The sequence below is a fragment of the Hyla sarda genome, chromosome 9 (genome assembly GCF_029499605.1).
Source record: "Hyla sarda isolate aHylSar1 chromosome 9, aHylSar1.hap1, whole genome shotgun sequence".
Classification (NCBI taxonomy): Eukaryota; Metazoa; Chordata; class Amphibia; order Anura; family Hylidae; genus Hyla; species Hyla sarda.
The window spans coordinates 11,382,737-11,407,221 of record NC_079197.1 but is presented as its reverse complement, the minus strand read 5'-3'; the positions used below and the strand labels follow the sequence as shown (position 1 = coordinate 11,407,221).

Genomic DNA, 24,485 nt, shown 5'->3' with positions numbered 1-24,485 from the left:
TTCTGCGGACTCCTTAGCCGTCCATTATGTCCGTGCAGAGATTTTTCCGTGCGGACATTCTGTAGCGTGAACATAACCTAAGTGTCTGGAGTTTCTGCGGCGGACGTGTGAAGTGTGAACGGTGCTGTAGAATCCAATTGAGAAAAATGGGAGGCTGCTGCATGGAAAATACGTAGTGTGAACGAGCCCTAAAGCTACGTAACAATGTACTCCTGTTCTGCCTTTCTGAGCATGTGGCAAGCTGGGTTAAGGGGTCATATTTCTTGTCGATTTTTGATTTACATTTTCCGCCCTCTATCCCTACTGCCATATGCCAAGTTACAAAGTTTTTCCCCACCAGACACATCATTCTGTATCCAAACTTTTTTTTTAGCGTCCTGTACCTTTAAAAGGCACAGCAGAGTCAGTAGCCCCCCTCTATTTATCCTCCCCTCTCTCCTCCTCCTCCTCCTCCTCCTCTCCTTGTCTCCAGCCGGAAGGGGGATGTGATGTAAAATCACAGTCAAACTTTTTGGAAGATCTCTCAGATCATTACAAAACAGAACTTTATAAACCCTCCGTAAAAATAAAAGGGGGCGACTGGAGGACTATTCCAAGAGCAGAAAAAGGGGGGGAACCAAGTCAAGGGACGGAGGAGACCCCCCCCCCTGGACACCCCACTCTTCACACTCAGGTCAGTAAGAAAACTTTTTTTTTTTTTTTTTGGTGGGGGGGCTACGACTTCTGGGATTGTGTGATCGGAATGACAAACAGCGAGATGTTGTAGGAACAATGGTGAGGATGGCGAGCGTATAAGAAAAAACATTTTGGCAAAGTTTCGAATACTTAGAATTTTATTTTATTTTTAATATTTTTTAGACTTTGAGAACATTGAATTTTTTTTTTCCTGAAAATCGATTTAGAGTTCTAAAAAATATTCGAACGTTTTGTCAACTTTTGAAAACAATGGAAATTTTCAATTTTTTTATTATCTTTTTTTATCTTTTTTTTTTTTTTATTTCCTTGTAAATTTAGAATTTTATGTTTTGATATTTTGAATTTTATGTTTCAATGTGAACGTGTGTTACGTGTGTTACTGTTCCAGTGAGACGGCCCTGGCTTTATCCCCGATCGGTATTGATTGGCGTTGCAAAGGCTCATGGGAGTTAGCAATTATAATGTAGCAAAATCTATTAAAAAAAAAAAAGTTAAGTAAATTTATGCGAGAATCGAGGGATTATTTGAAAACAAAAATTGTTCGGACCAGGGGACAGATTTCCGTTTTATCACCAAAGACCAGAGTTTTCCAACCAGTGTGCCTCCAGCTGTTACACAACTGCAACTCCCAGCATGCCCAGACAGCCTTTGGCACTTATCATAGAAATGACTAAAGTCCCTAAGGCAGTGTTTCCTATCCAGTGCTCCTCCAGCTGTTGCAAAACTACACCTTCCAGCATGCCCGGACAGCCAAAGGCCAGTGTCTCCCAACCAGTGTGCCTCCAGCTGTTGCAAAACTACAACTCCCAGAATGCCCAGACAGCTTTGGCACTTACTTTAGCAATGACTATAGTCCCTAACGCAGTGTTTCCTGACCAGTGTTCCTCCAGCTGTTGCAAAACTACATCTCCCAGCATGCCCAGACAGCCAAAGGCCAGTCTCTCCCAACCAGTGGGTCTCCAGCTGTTGCAAAACTACAACTCTCAGAATGTCTGTACAGCTTTTGGCACTTACCATAGTAATCCCTAAGGCAGTGTTTCCTATCCAGTGTTCCTCCAGCTGCTGCAAAACTACAACCCCCAGCATGCCCGGACAGCCAACGGCTGTCCGGGAATGCTAGGAGTTGTAGTTTTGCAACAGCTGGAGGCAACCTGGTTGTGAAATACTGCTATAGACAGGCACATGGATCAAATTATTGATCGTCTATGGCCCCCTTAAATAATGAGTCCAGAAAGTTTGTGCACCCTCTTGTTCATGGTCATCACCAATTTTTATTACTTTTTATTACTGTTCTACATACTGCTGTCTTCCCAATCCTCCACTTTCTATACTTTTATACTTTCTACACTTTTATATCATTAGGTTGACCATACATCCAGTTTTTTATTATCAATTACTATTATTATTGGGGGACTGTTCCATCTTTTATGAACTTTGCCCCCAGCAGCCACTGGTCACTATTCTTAAAGTGGCCACAGCCCATGCTGCTTGATCTTAAGTGGCAACTGTCGCCGTAGCAACCTTAAATCAGTAAGCGATGGCTGCTGGGATGTTGCACCCCGAGGAGCAGAGCAGGAGGACGTCAGGGGACATCAGGGCGTTCAGGAGAGTGCGTCGGGACACTGGCGTGGTCCATGGACCCTGTTGCGGGCCCCAGGGTTAGATGGTAACCAAACTACCGCCTGTGTCAGCCTTTACCGATCCACGCTCCTCTGGTCCAGGGACCTACTGCTATGAAGCACCGAAGCAGCAGGGCAGTATGGCTGCGGCCTACCTACTATATGGGGGCCTATAATGGTGGGGAGCACAGAGCCAGAGGCCTATAACAAACTATACTATATGGGGGCCTATAATGGTGGGGGGCACAGAGCCAGAGGCCTATAACAAACTATACTATATGGGGGCCTATAATGGTGGGGGCACAGAACCAGAGGCCTATAACAAACTATACTATATGGGGCCTATAATGGTGGGGGGCACAGAGCCAGAGGCCTATAACAAACTATACTATATGGGGGCCTATAATGGTGGGGCACAGAGCCAGAGGCCTATAACAAACTATACTATATGGGGCCTATAATGGTGGGGGGCACAGAGCCAGAGGCCTATAACAAACTATACTATATGGGGGCCTATAATGGTGGGGGGCACAGAACCAGAGGCCTATAACAAACTATACTATATGGGGGCCTATAATGGTGGGGGGCACAGAGCCAGAGGCCTATAACAAACTATACTATATGGGGGCCTATAATGGTGGGGGGGAACAGAACCAGAGGCCTATAACAAACTATACTATATGGGGGTATATAATGGTGGGGGGCACAGAACCAGAGGCATATAACAAACTATACTATATGGGGCCTATAATGTTGGGAGGCACAGAACCAGAGGTCTATAACAAACTATACTATATGGGGGGGCCTATAATGGTGGGGGGCACAGAGCCAGAGGCCTATAACAAACTATACTATATGGGGCCTATAATGGTGGGGCACAGAGCCAGAGGCCTATAACAAACTATACTATATGGGGGCCTATAATGGTGGGGGGAACAGAACCAGAGGCCTATAACAAACTATACTATATGGGGCCTATAATGGTGGGGGGCACAGAACCAGAGGCCTATAACAAACTATACTATATGGGGTCCTATAATGGTGGGGCACAGAACCAGAGGCCTATAACAAACTATACTATATGGGGGCCTATAATGGTGGGGGCACAGAGCCAGAGGCCTATAACAAACTATACTATATGGGGGCCTATAATGGTGGGGAACAGAGCCAGAGGCATATAACAAACTATACTATATGGGGGCCTATAATGGTGGGGGGCACAGAGCCAGAGGCATATAACAAACTATACTATATGGGGCCTATAATGGTGGGGGGCACAGAGCCAGAGGCCTATAACAAACTATACTATATGGGGGCCTATAATGGTGGGGGGCACAGAGCCAGAGGCCTATAACAAACTATACTATATGGGGGCCTATAATGGTGGGGGGCACAGAGCCAGAGGTCTATAACATACTATACTATATGGGGGCCTATAATGGTGGGGGGCACAGAGCCAGAGGTCTATAACAAACTATACTATATGGGGGCCTATAATGGTGGGGGCACAGAGCCAGAGGTCTATAACATACTATACTATATGGGGGCCTATAATGGTGGGGGCACAGAGCCAGAGGCCTATAACAAATTATACTATATGGGGGCCTATAATGGTGGGGGCACAGAGCCAGAGGCCTATAACAAACTATACTATATGGGGCCTATAATGGTGGGGGGCACAGAGCCAGAGGCCTATAACAAACTATACTATATGGGGGCCTATAATGGTGGGGGCACAGAGCCAGAGGTCTATAACAAACTATACTATATGGGGCCTATAATGGTGGGGCACAGAGCCAGAGGCCTATAACAAACTATACTATATGGGGGCCTATAATGGTGGGGGCACAGAGCCAGAGGTCTATAACAAACTATACTATATGGGGGCCTATAATGGTGGGGACACAGAGCCAGAGGTCTATAACAAACTATACTATATGGGGGCCTATAATGGTGGGGGCACCGAGCCAGAGGCCTATAACAAACTATCCTATATGGGGCCTATAATGGTGGGGGCACAGAGCCAGAGGCCTATAACAAACTATACTATATGGGGGCCTATAATGGTGGGGGCACAGAGCCAGAGGTCTATAACAAACTATACTATATGGAGGCCTATAATGGTGGGGGGCACAGAGCCAGAGGCCTATAACAAACTATACTATATGGGGGCCTATAATGGTGGGGACACAGAGCCAGAGGCCTATAACAAACTATAATATATGGGGGCCTATAATGGTGGGGGGGCACAGAGCCAGAGGCCTATAACAAATTATACTATATGGGGGCCTATAATGGTGGGGGGCACAGAGCCAGAGGCCTATAACAAACTATACTATATGGGGGCCTATAATGGTGGGGGCACAGAGCCAGAGGCCTATAACAAACTATACTATATGGGGGCCTATAATGGTGGGGGGAACAGAACCAGAGGCCTATAACAAACTATACTATATGGGGGTATATAATGGTGGGGCACAGAGCCAGAGGCCTATAACAAACTATACTATATGGGGGCCTATAATGGTGGGGGGAACAGAACCAGAGGCCTATAACAAACTATACTATATGGGGGCCTATAATGGAGGGGGCACAGAGCCAGAGGCCTATAACAAACTATACTATATGGGGCCTATAATGGTGGGGGCACAGAGCCAGAGGTCTATAACAAACTATACTATATGGGGGCCTATAATGGTGGGGAACAGAACCAGAGGCCTATAACAAACTATACTATATGGGGGCCTATAATGGTGGGGGGCACAGATCCAGAGGCCTATAACAAACTATACTATATGGGGCCTATAATGGTGGGGGGCACAGAGCCAGAGGCCTATAACAAACTATACTATATGGGGGCCTATAATGGTGGGGCACAGAGCCAGAGGCCTATAACAAACTATACTATATGGGGGCCTATAATGGTGGGGGCACAGAGCCAGAGGTCTATAACAAACTATTCTATATGGGGCCTATAATGGTGGGGGCACAGAGCCAGAGGCCTATAACAAACTATACTATATGGGGGCCTATAATGGTGGGGACACAGAGCCAGAGGCCTATAACAAACTATACTATATGGGGGCCTATAATGGTGGGGACACAGAGCCAGAGGCCTATAACAAACTATACTATATGGGGGCCTATAATGGTGAGGGGGCACAGAGCCAGAGGCCTATAACAAATTATACTATATGGGGGCCTATAATGGTGGGGGGCACAGAGCCAGAGGTCTATAACAAACTATACTATATGGGGCCTATAATGGTGGGGGGCACAGAGCCAGAGGCCTATAACAAACTATACTATATGGGGCCTGTAATGGTGGGGCACAGAGCCAGAGGCCTATAACAAACTATACTATATGGGGGCCTATAATGGTGGGGCACAGAGCCAGAGGCCTATAACAAACTATACTATATGGGGGCCTATAATGGTGGGGGCACCGAGCCAGAGGCCTATAACAAACTAAACTATATGGGGGCCTATAATGGTGGGGGCACAGAGCCAGAGGCCTATAACAAACTATATTATATGGGGCCTATAATGGTGGGGGCACAGAGCCAGAGGCTTATAACAAACTATACTATATGGGGCCTATAATGGTGGGGGGCACAGAGCCAGAGGCCTATAACAAACTATACTATATGGGGGCCTATAATGGTGGGGGGCACAGAGCCAGAGGTCTATAACAAACTATACTATATGGGGCCTATAATGGTGGGGGGCACAGAGCCAGAGGCCTATAACAAACTATACTATATGGGGCCTATAATGGTGGGGGGCACAGAGCCAGAGGCCTATAACAAACTATACTATATGGGGGGGCCTATAATGGTGGGGGACACAGAGCCAGAGGCCTATAACAAACTATACTATATGGGGCCTAAAATGGTGGGGACACAGAGCCAGAGGTCTATAACAAACTATACTATATGGGGGTATATAATGGTGGGGGGGGGGGGGCACAGAGCCAGAGGCCTATAACAAACTATACTATATGGGGGCCTATAATGGTGGGGAGAACAGAACCAGAGGCCTATAACAAACTATACTATATGGGGGCCTATAATGGTGGGGGGAACAGAACCAGAGGCCTATAACAAACTATACTATATGAGGGCCTATAATGGTGGGGGCACAGAGCCAGAGGCCTATAACAAACTATACTATATGGGGGCCTATAATGGTGGGGACACAGAGCCAGAGGCCTATAACAAACTATACTATATGGGGCCTATAATGGTGGGGACACAGAGCCAGAGGCCTATAACAAACTATACTATATGGGGGCCTATAATGGTGGGGACACAGAGCCAGAGGTCTATAACAAACTATACTATATGGGGGCCTATAATGGTGGGGCACAGAGCCAGAGGCTTATAACAAACTATACTATATGGGGCCTATAATGGTGGGGACACAGAGCCAGAGGCCTATAACAAACTATACTATATGGGGGCCTATAATGGTGAGGGGGCACAGAGCCAGAGGCCTATAACAAACTATACTATATGGGGCCTATAGTCTGGAGAGGGGGCACAGAGCCAGAGGCCTATAACAAACTATACTATATGGGGGGGGGGGCTATAGTCTGGAGAGGGGGCCTGCAGATGCCACCTACAGCTATATGGAGGAACAGAGTCCAAGGACCTAAACCTATAAATGTAAAGAATTTCTATACAATATATGTGGGGAACAGCCGCTCGGCCTATAACTATAAAATATATGTATAGTATTTAAATACAATATATGGGGGCACAGAGCTGCCTGGTGGCCTATAACTTGGTAATATATGTATAGTATTTATTTATATAGCCATCCAAGGGCCTAAACCTGTATATGTATAGTATTTTTATGTAATATATAGGGGTACAGAGCCGCCCGGGGCCAATACCTATAATATACAGTCATGGCCATTAATGTTGGCACTGCTGAAATTTTTCTAGAAAATGAAGTATTTCTCACAGGAAAGGATTGCAGTAACACAGGTTTTGCTATACACATGTTTATTCCCTTTGTGTTTATTGGAACTAAAGCAAAAAAGGAGGAAAAAAAGGGAATTGTACATAATGTCACCAAACTCCAAAAATGGGCTGGACAAAATTATTGGCACCTTTCAAAATTGTGGATAAATAAGATTGTTTCAAGCATGTGATGTTCCTTTATACTCACCTGGGACAAGTAATAGGTGTGGGCAATATAAAAACCGCACCTGAAAGCAGATAAAAAGGAGAGAAGTTCACTTAGTCTTTGCATTGTGTGTCTGTGTGTGCCACACTAAGCATGGACAACAGAAAGAGGAGAAGTCCATCTCCAGAGATCTAGATTTGCCTTTGTCCACAGTGCGCAACATTATCAAGAAGATTGCAACCCATGGCACTGTAGATAATCTCCCTGAGCGTGGACGGAAGAGAAAAATTGATGAAAGGTGTCAATGCAGGATAGTCTGGATGGTGGATAAGCAGCCCCAAACAAGTTCCAAAGATATTCAAGCTGTCCTGCAGGCTCAGGGAGCATCAGTGTGAACTATCCATCGACATTTAAATTAAATAAAACGATATGGCAGGAGACCCAGGAGGACCCCACTATGGAGGAGACCCAGGAGGACCCCACTATGGAGGAGACCCAGGAGGACCCCACTATGGAGGAGACCCAGGAGGACCCCACTATGGAGGAGACCCAGGAGAACCCCACTATGGAGGAGACCCAGGAGGAACCCACTATGGAGGAGACCCAGGAGGACCCCACTATGGAGGAGACCCAGGAGGACCCCACTATGGAGGAGACCCAGGAGGACCCCACTATGGAGGAGACCCAGGAGGACCCCACTATGGAGGAGACCCAGGAGGACCCCACTGCTGACACAGAGACATAAAAAAGCCAAGACTACATTTTGCCAAAATGAACTTGAGTAACCAAAATCCTTCTGGGAAAACGTCTTGTGGACAGATGAGACCAGGATAGAGCTTTTTGGTAAAGCAAATCATTCTACTGTTTACCGAAAACGGAATGAGGCCTACAAAGAAAAGAACACAGTACCTACAGTGACATATGGTGGAGGTCAATGATGTTTTGGGTTGTTTTGCTGCCTTTGGCACTTGGGGCCAAATATTAAGTTAAGGGTGCCAATAATTGTGTCCAGCCCATTTTTGGAGTTTGGTGACATTATGTCCAATTTGCTTTTTTTCCCTCCCTTTTTGGTTTAGTTCCAATACACACAAAGGGAATAAACATGTGTATAGAAAACCTGTGTTACTGCAATCCTTTTCTGTGAGAAATACTTAATTTTCTTGAAAAATTTCAGGGGTGCCAACATTTACAGTCATGACTGTGTATGTATAGTATGTACGGTATATAGAATATATGTGGGCACAGAGTTGGGGGCCTATCTGTATATATTACATAACCCCGTCCAGTTTTTGGTCTGGAGGAGTATGGTCAGCCTATCTATAAGGCCGGGTTCACACAACAGATTTTCAGAGTAGACTCTGAATTATTCCCAAAGAATAAAAGCTGTAGGAGCTCTACATAAATCAGGAAATAAATCCTAAACCGAGGAATCTGGGTACTCTATGGCTCTGTTATTTAGGAACTGTATAGTATCGTTATTTGGGTAGTCTATGACACTGTTATTTGGGTACTGTATAGCGCTGTTATTTGGGTCTGTATGGCGCTGTTATTTGGGTCTGTATGGCGCTGTTATTTGGGTACTCTATGGCGCTGATACTGTATGGTGCTTTTATTTGGGTACTGTATGGCACTAATATTTGGGTACTGTATGGCACTGATATTTAGGTACTGTATGGCACTGTTATTTGAGTACTGTATGGCACTGTTATTTGAATACTGTATAGCACTGTTATTTGGGTACTGTATGGCACTGTTATTTGAATACTGTATAGCGCTGTTATTTGGGTACTGTATGGCGCTATTATTTTGGTACTGTATGGCACCGTTATTTGGGCACTGTTTGGTGCTATTGTTTGGGTACTGTATGGTGCTATTGTTTGGTTACTGTATAGCACTTATATACACTATACGGTATTACATTTGTGTGCTGTATGGATTGTGCTTACAGAAGGTGCAGGGCATCATCCATCACGTGGCCACAGCTAGGTGTGTAGACTCATCTTATATCTTACCGTGTGGATTATAGTGAAATATGGATATTTATCGGCTAATATATCGCCTCCCATAGCAGAAGTGTTGTTTCTATGCAGCAACCGATGGGAATCCAGCAAATTAAAATAAAATATCTGGTCTTACAGTGGGGATCAAAAGTTTGGGCACCCAAGGTAAACATTTTTTATTAATGTGCATAAAGAAGCCAAGGAAAGATTGAAAAATCTCCAAAAGGCATCAAATTATAGATTAGACATTCTTATAATATGTCAACAAAAGTTAGATTTAATTTCCATCATTTACACTTTCAAAATAACAGAAAACAAAAAAATGGCGTCTGCAAAAGTTTGGGCACCCTGCAAAATTTATAGCATGCACTGCCCTCTTTGCAAAGCTGAGACCTGCCAGTGTCATGGATTGTTCTCAATCATCATCTGGGAAGACCAGGTGATGTCAATCTCAAAGGTTTTAAATGCCCAAACTCATCTGACCTTGCCCCAACAATCTGCACCATGGGTTCTTCTAAGCAGTTGTCTAGAAATCTGAAACTGAAAATAGTTGACGCTCACAAAGCTGGAGAAGGCTATAAGAAGATAGCAAAACGTTTTCAGATGACAATATCCTCTGTTTAGAATGTAATTAAGGAATGGCAGTCATCAGGAACAGTGGAAGTTAAAAGCAAGATCTGGAAGACCAAGAAAAATATCAGACAGAACAGCTCGCAGGATTGTGAGAAAAACAATTGAAACCCCACGCTTGACTGCACAATCCCCCCAGAAAGATCTGGCAGACACTGGAGTTGTTGGACACTATTCCACTATAAAGAGATACTTGTACAAATATGGTCTTCATGGGAGAGTCATCAGAATAAAACCTCTTCTACGTCCTCACCACAAAAATCAGCGTTAGAACTTTGCAAATGAACATATAGACAAGCCTGATGCATTTTGGAAACAAGTACTGTAGACCGATGTGGTTAAAATGGAACTTTTTGGCTTAAATGAGCAAAGGTACGTTTGGAGAAGAAGGGGAACAGAATTTAATGAAAAGAACCTCTGTCCAACTGTTAAGCATGGGGGTGGATCAATCATGCTTTAGGGTTGTATTGCAGCCAGTGGCACAGGGAACATCTCACGAGTAGAAGGAAAAATGGATTCAAAACAATTTCAGCAAATTTTGGATGCTAACTTGATGCCATCAGTGAAAAAGCTGAAGTTAAAGAGAGGATGGCTTCTACAAATGGATAATGATCCTAAACACACCTCGAAATCCACGGGGGGATTACATCAAGAGGCGTAAACTGAAGGTTTTGCCATGGCCTTCACAATCTCCTGACCTCAACATAATTGAAAATCTATGGATAGACCTTAAAAGAGCAGTGCGTGACAGACAGCCCAGAAATCTCAAAGAACTGGAAGACTTTTGTAAGGAAGAATGGGCAAAGATACCTCAAACAAGAAGTGAAAGACTCTTGGCTGCTACAAAAAGCGTTTACAAGCTGTGATACTTGCCAAAGGGGGCAGTACAAGATATTAACTCTGCAGGGGGCCCAAACCTTTGCAGACGCCATTTTTTTGTTTTCTGTTATTTTGAAAGTGTAAATGATGGAAATAAAATGTAACTTTTGGTGACATATTATAAGAATGTCTAATCTGTAATTTGATGCCTTTTGGAGATTTTTCCATCTTTCCTTGGCTTCTTTATGCACATTAATACACATTTTTACCTGGGGTGCCCAAACTTTTGATCCCCACTGTACATGTCTCAAAATCAGGAGCCCGGTCTCTTTTGGTTATAAATTATAAGACAAACGACAAATTGGCACCGGAGATAATGTGATCACTTATACGGAGGCATTCTTACTACTGCACCATGCTGCATTTCCCTATATTTATTCATCTATTTCTCTGTTATTTTACTTTAGTTTATATTTAAAAAAATAGAAAAAAATCTAGTAAAAATTAAAAAACTAAAATAATGACAAATTAAAAAGCAATATATGTAAAGGGGGATTTAAAGGGTTACTCCGGTGAAAACCTTTTTTCTTTTAAATCAACTGGTGGCAGAAAGTTAAACATATTTGTAAATTACTTCTATTAAAAAATCTTAATCCTTCCTGTACTTATTAGCTGCTGAATACTACAGAGGAAATTCTTTTCTTTTTGGAATTCTCTCTGATGACATCACGAGCACAGTGCTCTCTGCTGACATTATTATAATAATATTAACACTTTATTTATTGTTGTCCTTACTGGGGGTTTGAACCCAAGTCCCCAGCACTGCAAGGCAGCAGTGATAACCACTGAGCCACCATGTTGCCCTTAGCATACAGCTGCTATGCATGGTTGCTAAAATGGACAGAGATATCAGCAGAGAGCACTGTGCTCGTGATGTCATCAGTGTTCCAAAAAGAAAGGAATGTCCTCCGTAGCATTCAGCAGCTAATAAGTACTGGAAGGATTAAGATTTTTTAATAGAAGTAATTTACAAATATGTTTAACTTTCTGCCACCAGTTGATTTAAAAGAAAAAAGGTTTTCACCGGAGTACCCCTTTAAATAAAGATATATTGTTTTTATATGTTTAAAATCATTTTACTTTACAGTCTTTCTGAGCTTTTTCTTTTTTTTACATTTCTTTATTCAGTTTGCTTTCTTCTTATTTTATCTTCCTAGTCAAATTTTTTTACTTTTGATTTTATTTGCGTCAATCGCATTCTGCACAATGGCGTGCAATAAGGGGATAACAATCCCCTGGCTTATAAGATGGGTATATTGTCCCCGCCATGACACACAGATCAGCCTAGAACATTGTGTGCTGTTCCTATGACCGATCTCCCCATGTACCTGCCAGGAGCTGCGTCGTGCCCTCAGTGCTGCGCTCCTCTGTGCTGACACACGCACTCACTGCAGTCACCACAACCCTCCTCAGCTGTAATTTGAGCAAATGGAAATCTTGTTCCCCTCTGCCAGCTGCTTAGCTCAGGCATTTTAACAAGGCCACAAGTATGAAGTGGTAGAGATAGAGGGTCCGTCTCGCCCGGCGATGAGCGCAGGATGGTCTCAGGCATCGTCTGGCCACGGACACTTAACAGATACATCCTGGTTATTAATCTCATACATCAATTATTTTAAAGAGCGCTTTCCCTTTAAATAGTACTTGTCTAGAATAGCTGGGTGACCACCAATATGGCAGCCGCTATACCAGATATATCATTATTATTGTGGTCTTTCCTCTTCTTTCAGCACTATGTATGTGTGCACTGTCTTGTCTACGTCCAATATAACCCCCACCCTCTCCTGGGTGCGGAACCAGCTAAGATTGGGGGTGCAGTCATTATTGGGTGCCCATATAATGGTAACAAAGGGTCCCATAGATGAACCCTGGCCATGCCCCATCTTTACTAATCATCAATATCAGGGGATATGGCGCTGAAGACCATGTGGGGGAACCACCGACCTCGTCTGCATTGGTGGAGGCCTTATCAAGAGTCATCTTGTACTTTATGGTGCTGTGAAAAAGTATTCACCCCCTTGTCCCATTGTACATTCCCATCACTCGCAATGGTTACAGAGTAAATACCAATCACAGCAAAGTCATCCGACCCCCATATAACCCACATAACCCCCTATACCTATGACTTTACAGAAGATGCCATGACCGGTTGTGGGGTGATGATAGATGTCCCTGTCCTGATTCATGATTGCACCCTCCCCCCTGTAGTATATTGGGTGACACTCAACAGTAATCGGGACACTTGAGGCTTAAAGGGGTACTCCTGTGGAAAACTTTTTTTTTTTTCAAATCAACTGGCACCAGAAAGTTAAACAGATTTGTAAATTACTTGTATTAAAAAATCTTAATCCTTCCAGTACTTATTAGCTGCTGAATACTACAGAGGTATTTTTTTTTGGAACACAGAGCTCTCTGCTGACATCACAAGCACAGTGCTCTCTGCTGACATCTCTGTCCATTTTAAGAACTGTCCAGAGTAGGAGAAAATCCCCATAGCAAACGTATGCTGCTCTCAATAATTCCTAAAATGGACAGAGAGGTCAGCAGAGAGCACTGTGCTTGTGATGTCAGCAGAGAGCTCTGTGTCCCAAAAAGAAAAAAAAAATCCTCTGTAGTATTCAGCAGCTAATAAGTACTGGAAGGATTAAGATTTTTTAATAGAAGTTATTTACAAATCTGTTTAACTTTCTGGCACCAGTTGATTAAAAAAAAAAAAAAGTTTTCCACGGGAGTACCCCTTTAAGGTATTGGGAGTCATGGCGGTCTGGGCCAGATGAAGAAAAGTAAAAAGCAATGACTCCAGTCACAGAAGATGTAATGAAGTGAACCCCAGAGGCAATACTAGATTAACTGAAATGGCGTCCCCGCTCCCATGTAAAATCATCAGAAAGAAAGTATAGTATATAACAGTACGAGCAAAGTGAACTGTAATAGGCATACAGTTACCAAATACTACCACTCTACAAGTATAAAACACTGTCACCTTATGCCCGTCATATCAGGGGTCACACCACCTGTCCGCTCTGCTGCCTAAGGTGAAAATTAAAATAGTGCCCCCCCCCCCTGATTTTCAATGGAGAACATTTTTACATCATAAATTTATTACATGCAGGACTGTGGGTCTGGAGGCTAGATTGCCCCAGCGCCGCCTGAGGAGAGAACCTCAACTCGCCTCATGGATGGAGCAGCTCTGATGAAACCTCATTCCAAAAAATTGTTCTTCTCGAATAAAATGAATACTGTTCATAAATAATGTATGGCGGACTGCAAATCTCTCACATTAAACCTGGTCTGGATAAGTGGGGGTGGTCTCTGAGAGGTGGGGGGTCTTTATTGGAGTTAGGTTTAGAATGCCCTGGAAGGGAAAGCATTGGACTGTAGGGGCACATGACAGGGGGATTAGGCAGCGAGGAAAGGGTTAATGGGTTAGAGTGGGAGTTTTAGAGAGGAAAGGGAGGAGCTAGGTACAGGGGTCATAAGTAGGTAGGCAGGAAGTTAGGGGCCAGTCGGGACACGAGGAGGAACGTGAGAGGAGCTCCCTACCTGATGGAAGACATGGACGAGATCTTGAGGCGAGTGAGGGAGGAGGCCCTGCTCCGTGGGCCCCAGTGGTTCGCGGAGCAGTTTCCGGGATTTGCGGCGCAGTCGGTGGGGGAGTCCGGGCCCCGGTCCAGCGGCCGGCGCTCTCGTCCTCCGGAGCGCCTTTCACCTGCGGCTTCTCCCTCTGCTAGACGCCGGCGGGTGGGCCTTTCGGCCGTTGCCGCTGGCGGGATGCCCGTGGCGGCCAGCGGTGTGCGGTCGGGGGGACCGCCTGCTGGTTCGGATGCTGCGCCGGTGGGGAACGCGAGGCGTGCGGGCGGCACGTCTCGCTCACGGCAACGGGAGCGTGGTGCTGCGGCCTGCTCCCGGGGAGTGTCTGTAATGGGGGAGCAGGCCAAGGGGAGGAGGACGACACGTGCCCCGGCTGACCCTGCCCCCCAGTCGGGGGGGGCGGGCTCCTGCGGGCCTGGCAGTCACCCAGGCCACGATTCATGCGGCACCTGCGGCCTCCTCCACTGGGGGGGGCAGGCGGCATACTGGATTGTCGCGGGCTGCTGCTGCTGCAGGGGGAGCTGCAGTGTACGGGGGGGGATGACATTAGCCCCGCCCCTAGCGACGCCAGCGGTGATGAGCTGCTGCTGGCTGATGGTCCTGCTGTTGCCTTGGACCCGTTGGCCTATCCCCTGCTTCCCCTCGGGGTCGCAGGCACGGAGGTTAGCGGGGGCCGGAGTTCTTCCTGTGACGATGCCGCTGTTGGGGGTGAATTGACCGGTGTTGCTGCAATCCGCACGGAGGGGGTTCTTCAGGTCCAGCCTCCCGTCGTCAATGTGAGCCGAGTCTGTGATGTCCGGAGCATTCCTGCAGCTGGAGTTACGGCCGCTGGTCCAGAGCCGGTGAGGTCGGGTGAGTACACCACTGTCTCCACTGCTGCGGGTTCAAGGGAGGGGGTGGGGGGGTTGGGGGGTTTGCAATGTTTTGTAGATGGGTTGCAAGCGTTGCTGCGCAGTAGCGGGTTGTCTGCGGGTGGGTCGCCGGTACCTGTGTGGGGCGCAGCGTCCTTGTCCAAGGGACTGGGGGATCAAAGGGGTGCCGGGGGGGTGGATATAGTTGGGGGTCCTGGGGTTGCTGGGTCGAGCTCACCCCCGGTAGTGGGGGCGTCGGGTTCCGGTGGGGGGGTTCGTTTGGCTGATTCTGCTCGGGGGGAGGTGTATGTGTGTTTCGAGGGCCCCCTGGGCGCGCACCTTAAGGCGGAGGTGCGGGAAAAGATTTGGAAGCGGGAGTATGTGGATATTTTTTCGCTTCTCCCGCTTGAAAAATTTAATCTGGACAGGGTTAGGCCGGATGAGTCGAAGCGTCTGGAGAAGGTTGAGGAGGAGGAGCGCCGGCGGTATCGACTGATACCGAGGACCTTCTCTAACTGGATCCAGGCGTTCGCTATTTTGGCCAGTGTAGTGGGGGAGAAGTCGCCGGAGCATTGCTCTGGTCTCTTTTGTTATTTGGACGCTGTGGGAGAGGCGTATCGGGTGTATGGGGGTTCGGCGTGGCTTCGGTACGACGAACAGTTTCGGCAGCGGATGGCGGTGCGCCAGGATTTGAGGTGGGACCATAAGGACATAGGTCTGTGGATGCGGCTTATGGCGGCTCCACGCAGTGGGGGTGGCCTGCAGTCCTTTCGGGACAGCGCAGGAGGTGCAGGGCCGATGTCAGGGCGGTCCGGGGGGCCTGGTAAGGGTGTTTGCTGGCAATTCAATGAAGGCAATTGCAAGTTCGGAGCAGAGTGCCGTTTTAAGCACGAATGCTCCGGGTGCGGAGTGGGAGGCCATGGGCTGTCGCGCTGTTTCCGGCGGGGTAAAGGCAAATTGGGGGAGGTTGATGCGAAGAGGGGTGACCCCGATGCTGGTGGCAAGGATGGAGCCTTTCCTCGCCAAGTACCCAAATAGGGCGGCGGCGGAATTTTTGAGGGCGGGGTTTATGGACGGATTCCGTATCCCCTTTGAGGGGGTTCTGGAGGGGAATGGGGAGGTTAGGAATTTGGTCTCGGCGCTTGCTCGGCCGGATTTGGTGGAGGAGAAACTGATGAAAGAGGTGTCTTTGGGTCGGATGGCTGGTCCTTTTGACTCGCCTCCGTTGGTGGGCTTGAGGGTTTCCCCATTGGGTCTGGTTCCTAAAAAGGAGCCTAATAAATTCCGCCTGATTCACCACCTTTCACATCCTTCTGGAGGGTCGGTGAATGACGGCATTGACCCAGCTATTTGTGCTGTATCTTATGCTTCTTTTGATGCGGCATTGGCGTGGGTCCGGAGGTACGGCCAGGGGGCCTTGTTGGCCAAGACGGACATTGAGGCCGCTTTTCGTCTGTTGCCGGTACACCCGGACAGTTTTGCGTTATTGGGGTGCTGTTTGGGTGGGCGGTTTTTTGTAGACATGTGTTTGCCCATGGGCTGCTCAGTTTCTTGTGCGTTTTTTGAGCAGTTTAGCTCCTTTTTGGAGTGGGTGGTGCGAGTGGAGTCGGGTTTGGATTCGGTTTTGCACTACCTTGATGACTTCCTGTTTTTGGGCCCGGCGGGGTCTAGGGTGTGTGCTATTTTGCTTCAGGAAATGGAGAGGGTGTCGGGCTGGTTTGGCGTTCCGTTGGCGCCTGACAAGACTGAGGGCCCGTCTACGTCGGTGAAGTTTTTGGGCATAGTGATCGACACTGTGGCCATGGAGTGCCGGCTGCCTGCGGATAAGCTGGGCGAGCTGAGGGAGGAGGTGGCGAGGGCGTGTCGGGTTCGGAAGCTGAAGCTGCGGGAGGTCCAGTCTTTGCTGGGGCATCTCAATTTTGCGTGCCGGATCATGCCTATGGGGAGGGTTTTTTGCAGACGTCTCGCGGCGGTCACAGTGGGTGTTTCTCGGCCTAATCACTATGTGCGGTTGCCGGTGGGGTTGCGTGAGGACCTGAGGGTGTGGCAGGATTTTTTGGGTCGGTATAATGGGCGCTCTGTGGTGATGGGGAGGCCGGTATCGAGCGTTGACCTGGATCTGTATACCGACGCGGCTGGGGCCTGCGGGTTTGGGGCTTACCTTCGGGGTCAGTGGTGTGTGGGGCAATGGCCTGAGGTGTGGCGTGAGTCGGGGCTGACTAGGAACCTTGCGTTCCTGGAATTGTTCCCGATAGTGGTTGCGGTGTTTGTATGGGGGGAGCTGTTTCGCAATAGGAAGGTGTGCTTCCATTGTGACAACCTGGGGGTGGTTTTGGCTATTAACAACCAGACGGCGAGTTCTCCGCCGGTGGTCACGTTGCTGAGGCGATTAGTGTTGCAGGTGCTGGAGCTTAATTCTCAGGTGGTGGCGTTGCATGTGCCGGGGGTTGACAATTCGGTGGCTGACGCTCTCTCTCGCTTACAGTGGAACCGTTTCCGGGAATTGGCGCCGGAGGCCGAGGTGACCGGCCTTCCGTGTCCGGAATGGCTGTGGCGTCTGGTTTAGAGGTGGCACTCGCTTTAGTCTGTCGGTCAGTAAGCCAGGCTACTTGGGCTTCTTATCGACGCTGGTGGTCGGACTGGGAGACGCTACTGGGACAGTTGTCGTTTACGGGCGCCCCTGCTGATTGGGAGGCGGCCCTATTGTATTATGTGGGTAGGGCGTTTTGTGAGGGCGTGTCTCCGGGGGGGATTAGCCGCCGGATGTCGGCTTTTGCGTTCTGGTTCAAAGTTCGTGGTTTGCCGGACGTCTCCAAGTCGTTTTTGGTGCGTCAGGCACTGCGGGGGTTTCGGAGGGGGGCGGTGGCCAGGGATTCGAGGCGTCCGGTGACTTTTCCGCTTTTGTGTCGGTTGGGGACGGCGTTGGTAGGGATTTGTTCTTCGGATTACGAGCGTTGTTTGTTTCGATTGGCGTTTGTTTTGGCGTTTTTTGGGGCTTTTCGGATTTCGGAGTTGGTGGCCCCCAGTAGGCAGCGTGCTGGGGGCTTGCTTTTTTCGGATGTTGCTTTGGAAGGCGGGGTTTTGCGTTGTTTGCTGCGCCGTTCCAAAACGGATCAGGAGGGTCGCGGGGTTACTGTGCGTTTGGCGGCCTTACGGGGTTCGGATATGTGTCCGGTTTTTTGCTATACGGCTTTTTTGGAGGTGAGGGTGGGGGTTGTGGGTCCTTTATTGGTACACGCAGACGGGAGTTTTTTGTCGCGTTTTCAATTCGTGGGGGGTTTTTCGGAAATGTTTGGCGGCGATGGGTTGTGTGGCGCGAGATTATAGCTCGCATTCGTTCCGCATTGGGGCGGCTACCGAGGCGTCTCGTTGGGGCTTGGGACCCGAGATCATTAGGCGGATTGGGAGGTGGGAGTCGGAGAGGTTTCAGTTGTATGTTCGTCCTCATTTGCTGTGATTGTTGTGTGTTGGGGGAGTGCGGTTTGTATTTTGCTATTGTTTTTTTTGTCTTTCAGGTGGCGGCCCGGGACTTGTGTGGATTATCGGCCACTCCTATGTGGTGAGGGGTGGGGTGCGGGCTGGTGTTCGTCCGGCGGGCCGGCAGTTGGGATTGGAGAGTTCGGCAGGTCAGGTCCACTGGTTGGGGAAGAGCGGAATGAGGTGGGCAGAATTGTTGGCCAGAGTTCAGTTTTTTGTACACTTGGACAGAGCCCCCAATATCCTTGTCATACACCTAGGGGGGAATGATTTGGGTGTGAGGAGATCCCGGGATCTGACCCGGGACATCAAGCTGGACTTGATGCGATTGTGGTCGTCCTTTCCTGGACTGATCATCGTGTGGTCTGAAATGGTGGCCAGGAGGAAATGGAGGCAGGTCAGGTCTGTGGTTGCCATTAATAGAGCGCGGATTAAACTCAATAAGGTGGTGGGCAAGTTCGTGGCCCGTAATGGCGGCCTGGTGGTGCGTCATAGAGAATTGGAGGGGAGCTCTTCGGAGTTCTTAGATGATGACGGCGTTCATTTGAATATATTTGGTATGGATCTGTGGATCTTGGAGATTCGGGAGGTAGTGGAGCGAGCACTCAGTCTGTGGCGGAACGGGGACAAGTGAGGAGTCACTTGTCACCGTTGTGGCGGTGGCAGGAGAGAGACCTGGAGGTACAAGTGGATGGCATGGAGGTGATGGATACAGTGTGGAGGTGGGCTGGGAGCGGTCCCAGCCCGATGGAATATTCTGCAAGGGAACATGGGTTCCCAGGATGGTTGGGGGGCCTCACAAAATGGTGCTCCTGTGCAGGCGCTAACGGCTAGGAGCAAGTGAGGCCCCATTCTAGCTTGGGCTCGGTAACAGTGCCTTCAGGTCCTCCTCCTGTATTAGGGACATGTTAATTGGTTAACTTATGTTAAGTATGTTTTATTCAATGTTATGTATGATGTTCATACAAGGTTGCCTTACAATGTTTTATTGTTATTTATGGTTTGATATTTAATAAAGGGGCTGCTGTGGCCTTGTTACCACCAACACTGTGTCTGTCGTGTTTAAGGTAAGGGATTCCGGGTTAAAGGGGGGGAGGTTTTGGGGGGTTGGTGGATGGTAGGCCTTAGCAGCTATAATATCCCCTAGTCATGTCTAATTCATGTGACTGTGATCCCCCTTATTCTCTAGTATTGTCTGCAGAACACTTGTGTAGAGCTGGTATCTGACCACTCTATGGTCACTGTATGGCGGTATTATTGGGTTGGTGTTAGCACTAAGGCCTCAGCACCTCAGTCTGGCACTGTGTGTGGTCACTTTAAGTGGCGGGAAAGGATCCCAGAATCCATTGTTATTCTTGTTTATTGGAGCAAAACTACATCAGACATGAAGTCCTAATATTGTTTAAAGCAGTGGTCTCAAACATTGGCCCTCCAGATGTTGCAAAACTTCAACTCCCAGCATACCCGGACAGCCAACGTTTGAGACCACTGGTTTAGGGGATGGGGGAAGTAACTTATCTTATGGGTCACTATCACCTCCATGTACAGGTCAGAGAGCCACAAAGTAGATGTAAATTCTCTGCACCATATTATATAACTACAAGTACTGATCCAACAGAGGACGGATAAATACTGAGGCCGAGCAACATGGTCAAATCCTTCATATTGTGATACCTATCTATCTGCCTCATATCTATCTCATATCTATCTATCTCATATCTATCTATCTCATATCTATCTATCTCATATCTATCTATTTCATATCTATCTGCCTCATATCTATTTCATATCTATCTATCTGCCTCATATCTATCTCATATCTATCTATCTCATATCTATCTATCTCATATCTATCTATCTCATATCTATCTATTTCATATCTATCTGCCTCATATCTATTTCATATCTATCTATCTGCCTCATATCTATTTCATACCTATCTATCTGCCTCATATCTATTTCATATCTATCTATCTCATATCTATCTCATATCTATCTATCTCATATCTATCTCTCTCATATCTATCTATCTATCTCATATCTATCTCATATCTATCTATCTATCTCATATCTATCTATCTCATATCTATCTATTTCATATCTATCTGCCTCATATCTATTTCATATCTATCTATCTCATATCTATCTATCTCATATCTATCTATCTCATATCTATCTATCTCATATCTATCTATCTATCCCATATCTATCTATCTCATATCTATCTATCTATCTATCTCATATCTATCTATCTCATATCTATCTATCTCATATCTATCTATCTCATATCTATCTATCTCATATCTATCTGCCTCATATCTATCTCATATCTATCTCATATCTATCTCATATCTATCTATCTACCTATCTCATATCTATCTATCTCATATCTATCTATCTCATATCTATCTATCTCATATCTATTTCATATCTATCTATCTATCTATCTATCTATCTGCCTCATATATATCTCATATCTATCTATCTACCTCATATCTATCTCATATCTATTTCATATCTATCTATCTCATATCTATCTATCTCATATTTATATAGATAGATATAAGATAGATAGATATGAGATAGATATGAAATAGATAGATAGATATGAGATAGATAGATAGATAGATAGATATGAGATAGATAGATATGAGATAGATAGATAGATAGATATGAGATAGATAGATAGATAGATATGAGATAGATAGATAGATATGAGATAGATAGATAGATATGAGATAGATAGATAGATAGATAGATAGATAGATATGAGATAGATATGAGATAGATAGATAGATATGAGATAGATAGATATGAGATAGATAGCTAGATAGATATGAGATAGATAGGAGATAGATAGGAGATAGATAGATAGATAGATAGATAGATAGATAGATATGAGATAGATAGATAGATATGAGATAGATATGAGATAAATAGATATATATATGAGATAGATATGAGATAGATAGATATGAGATAGATAGATAGATAGATAGATAGATAGATATGAGATAGATAGATATGAGATAGATAGAAAGTTTTCCAAGTTGTTTTAGGGAATCCTGGTGTCCAGAGGTCTCATTCTTGCACTTTGTATATGACAGAAGGGGTGAGGAAAATTGGGTTAGTATGGAAGGACTACTACTCCCAGCATAACGCTCATCATCTCCCCTTGTGTGTGCCATAGGACATACATATTAGGTAGGTGCCTTTAGAGCGAGACTTAATATATTATTTCACTTGAAATATTGGGAAATACTAGGTAGCCTCCCCTCCCCCTCCCTCTATAGACAGGGCCCCATATTTCATTCATCAGGATATAATACTTTAATCCATTTGGTGAGGACCCCCGGATCCTGTTTGTGCCCTGAGCCCCCCAGGCTGTTGTTATTCTAGGTCAGTGTTTCCCAACCAGGGTGCCTCCAGATGTTGCAAATCTACAACTCCCAGCATGCAAGGACAGCCGACGGCTGTCCAGGCATGCTGGAAGTTGTAGTTTGGCAACAGCTGGAGGCACCCTGGTTGGAAAACACTGTTCTAGGGGAGGGGATGAAGGTCATGGATGACTGAACATAGAGCCAGTCACATCATATACTCCGGAGGACACATTATAGGGCGAGGGGTGACCTTCTTTCTTATGTTTGTTGTGGTTAAAAGCGTTGGGAATTTTTTTTGTAAATTTAAGAGAATAATCGCAGAACGGAGTCGCACATTGAATGGCAACAAGTTCTGGGACCAAAGGGGCCATTGCCCAACATGTGGTGGTCTCCAATACTGGACTTAGCGGTCCTCTTTAGGAATTTATGTAGAACTACCTTTGCAGTATTATGTTATGGCACTATATGGCAGCATGTTGGACAGCATATAGATTTGACTACGGGGCCCCTATCTTTTCTTGTAGTCGGAGATCCCCTCCTGTACGTGGACCCTAACATTAACGTCTTGTCCTGGTGCACAACATTGTTTTGCGAGCTCCTATCCACAGCTTGTAGTAGTATAGGGCAAGGGTGACCCCATCCCTTACAAGCCCTAAGAAATGGGGTCACCCTCGTCCTATACTAATACTACAAGCTGTGAATATGAGTGCGTTGTTGAGGCGTTGGGAATTTTTGGTAAATTTAAAGGGGTTCTCTGCCCCTAGACATCTTAACCATCGGGGATAAGATGTCTGATCACAGGGGGTTCAGCTGCTGGGACCACTTTCCCACAATCCCAGCGTTCTGAACATGAAAGCTCGGAGCTTCCATGTTCGTGATGTCATGCCACACCCCCTCCATTCATTTCTATGAGAGGGGGCGTGACGATTGTGGTCGCCCGTCATCTGGCACGGAGCAGAGTTCGCTCTGTGCACCAGATGACTGAGGTGCCGCACCGGAGATCGCGGGGGATCCCAGCGGCAGACATCTTATCCCCAGACATCTTATCCCCCATCTAAGATGTCTAGGGGCAGAGTACCCCTTTAAGGCTAGGTTTACACGACCATTTGCATCTGACCCGTTAAGGGTTCGATCGGCTCTTTTTCCTTTATAGTCAATCGGACCCTGAAACGGGTCGGATGCAAATGGCTACTACCGGGTCATGACGGACCTCATTACCAGATTTTAGCGGCGAAAAAAATAGAGCTTGCACTATTTTTTCTCCGCTAAACTCCCATCCCTTTGGCCGGATTGCTGACGGAACTCCGAATAGCAGAGGCCGAGGCCTAAGAGAACAATAGGAGAACGGAGTCGGCCATTGAACGACAATGAGTTCAGTCCCAAATGTAGACGCCTGTTGCTCGGTGCCCTCTCTCCTGGCTCGTCCCCCCCCCTGGGCTATAGATAGGGTCACCCTGATCCGGATGGGTGAATAGAACTCTAGAAGAGCAGTAACGACGGACACAGCAGGATCAGGTGGCATTCAGGATCTTTGGAAAGTGACCACCTTATCAGTATCGCACCCCATCCCTGCTGCCCTCTCTTGACCCTGTTTGTATGTTTTGGAGAGGATGCCTGGCAGGGGGGGAGAAGGAACAGATTCCTGTGGTTAAAGGGGTCATCTGGGGAACGTATGCTTCTGCTTTGTCCTTGTGTTGTTGCACCCCCCTTGTCCTACATGAAGAAAACATGAGCCTCCTCCTTCCAGATGTCCTCCATCTCCTTAAATTCCTTGATATCGTGAAATCTACGCAAGGTTTGGAGTTCTTCACCCGTCCGTCATCCATCTTGTTTGTTGGGATATACTGGGTGCCTCCTAAATGTATGAATAGAATGCGAAATGCAAAAGCTGCGGTAAATACTGACACAGGGAAGAGATATGGGGGAGATTTATCCCAACCTGTCCGGAGGAAAAGTTGCTGAGTTGCCCATAGCAACCAATCAGATCCCTTCTTTCATTTTTGAAAAGGCCTCTGAAAAATGAAAGAAGCGATCTGATTGGTTGCTATGGTCAACTGGGCAACTTTTCCTCTTGACAAGTTTTCATAAATCTCCCCTTATGTTCACACTGCACAATTCCGCACAAATTACATTCAGCAAAGCTTGCTGAATGGGATTGGGATCTTTAAAGGGGTACTCCGCCCCTAGACATCTTATCCCCTATCCAAAGGATAGGGGATAAGATGTCAGATC

The 24,485-nt window shown here is 46.6% G+C and overlaps 1 protein-coding gene across 1 annotated transcript in view; it reads left to right on the top strand.

Annotated features, from left to right (window-relative positions):
• Nucleotides 1-507: 507 nt before the first annotated feature.
• Nucleotides 508-24,485, top strand: part of LOC130291820 (discoidin domain-containing receptor 2-like) — a 118,697-nt gene continuing 94,719 nt past the window's right edge. The window contains exon 1 of the mRNA XM_056541129.1: nt 508-673. The gene's annotated coding sequence lies outside the window, so the exon portion shown is untranslated. The remainder of the gene's footprint in view (nt 674-24,485) is intronic.